Below are 2,544 nucleotides of genomic sequence, written 5' to 3'. Positions count from 1 at the left end.
ATAAATTGACTCCCCTCCCCTCACATTCAAACACCAGCAGAAGAAGGGAAACAATGTATGTTATCCGAAAAGTTTAAGCCGATAGAAAAAAAGGTAAATTTAATCATTTAATTTATATTCTAACACATTTAAGATATTACACCAACAAGTTAAGGAGAGGATAATATATCAAACCCATATACAAAGAAAGGAAGATATCTAGGATGAAAGCCAATAGAAAACCAACACCTGAAGCTGAAAATTAAGATATAGAGCAACATATTTCAACCTTCTAATCAAAGAGCAAATCTCATATCATTATTGTACAGACATGAACCATCAAGTTGACTCATATCTTCAATTACAGAAACAAGTCATCTTAGCACTTTTTCGAAGAAACCCACTTCATATAGTTTAACAACTCACCATTTTAAGGTCAACTCGTCACACCACAACAAACTATCAATACCCACAAAAAGAAAAAAGCAATAAAATTTGAGGAAAGTAATGGGTATTGTACCAGAGCCAGAACCACCAGGTCTGGTGCTGCTATTGCAAGCTATTCTGATTCTATGAGGTCCTTCCACTCCAGACAATCTGAGGCCTTTGAGCTTGAGATCCGGGGAAGATAGAGTACGAGGAACGAGAGAGCTGGATGCATAGTAATAACGGGTATTTTGGTGTATGGATGGTGGTGAAGACACGGTGCGTTGGGAAGCTGAAGCTGAAACCCCACTTCTCATTTCTTCCACTATCTAAGGTTCTGTCTCCTTTCTCTCGATTTTTCTTGTCAATCAAAGGTTATATAAAGAGAAATCCTAAACACCACACGGACATAAATTTCTTATACAAATTGGTTTGGAAAAATTATTTTAATTCAGGCTTCTTTCTTTTTTTCGTCTAAAAATGTTTTCGGTGAAAAATATTTTTTTTCAAAAAATTACAATATATATATATATATATATATATATATATATTCAATTATATTAAACTTTAAATTACAAAAATGTCTCAACTAAGTCCAGGTAATGACCTGATCAGGTCTGTGAGTCTCAACAAGGTCTAAGTGAAGTCTTGACGGTGTCCTAACTGTGTCTTGGTGATGTCCTGACCAAGTCCTGGTCAAGTCTCGACAGTGTCAGGTCTTGGTCGGGTCCCAGCAATTTTTGGACGGGTTCCAGTTGAGTCTCTGTGGGATCCCGAGCTCAGAATGTGGGATTACTCACAACCATGATGTTTTTTGCCTTTATTTTTATTTTTTTAAACAATGATTAATCCAAAATACTAATGGGCACTATTACAGCTGCCTACCGACATGAAAATGTACTATTTAACATTAAATTAGATAGCACTATTTGTCTATTTTTTCCAATTTTATTTTTTGTATGGCTGCTATTATTATGTAATTATGTTGTTGCCAATAGCTATCAGATTTAGTGGGCTTGGATCCAAAGTTGGATAAAAGCAAGTTGTGGGGGTAAAACAACTCCCATTCAAGCTTAGAGATCAATTTGTTTTAAATGTAATTTACTTTTGATAATTTTCACTGATACAAGATTCATAAATCCTTTTTTAGACTACCATATTCTTGTAGTCCAGTGGTGTTGTCTTCGAAATAAAAATTTAATGGGCCTTATATAAAAAAAAAATTGGATAATTTTTTTTTTTTTTAAACTTGGTTGAAAAAAAAAAAAATCTTATAATATAGTTTATTAAATTGACATTTGTCCTTAAGAGCCCATGATTCTCACATACAAGAATCACATGCTCTAATGACATGTGTGTGAGAATTAAAAATACATGTGAGAATCATATGCTCTAAAGACATGTCAGTTTAATAGATTGAATTTCAAGAACTTCATCCAACACAATTTTAAGAAAAACTTTGCCAGAAAATTTGTAGTTTCTTTATACTTTTTCACATTTACACATCTCATAACTTGTAATGACAAGGTAAATTAAAGCTCATGAGCAAATCACCATTTACCTTAGACTAATGTTAATCTTCACACTTGTTTTAAACATTGGTTGATGTGGTGAGTTTTAAGTGTTTTTTTTTTTTTTTTTTTTTTTTTAAGTGGGTGATTTGTGAAGCAATTTAAAACACGCCACTAACAAATATAAAATAAATGTGATAAATGAACATGAATAATTACTCTTTGCCCAATGTTCCTCAAAAGCATGGCTTGAAAAACAAGAATCTCAGGAAAAAAGAAAAGAATGAAGCATAGGAAGCCAAGCCCACGGTAAGCGTTGAGCCCAGGCCAAGCATTGAGCACTATCCACGAAAAAGCATCCAGCCCAGCCCAAGCCCAAGGGGTCTCTTCCCCATATGAGCCACATTTGTCTCCTTTCTTTCTTGCTTTTCACCTTTTTTTTTTTTAGAGAAATGAAACTCTCATACTACCCATACAACTACTAATACTATAGTGAATATCAACCTTTGAATTAACAATATCTTGTAAAAATAAAAATCAATGCCTGATATAATTCACTGTCATATCATCATAATTGCATGACAGTAGTATGAGAGTTTACTAAATAGCATTGCTCTGTTTTTTTTTT

This window comes from Corylus avellana, chromosome ca11 (genome assembly GCF_901000735.1).
Source record: "Corylus avellana chromosome ca11, CavTom2PMs-1.0".
Lineage (NCBI taxonomy): Eukaryota > Viridiplantae > Streptophyta > Magnoliopsida > Fagales > Betulaceae > Corylus > Corylus avellana.
This window is presented reverse-complemented; position numbering follows the sequence as displayed.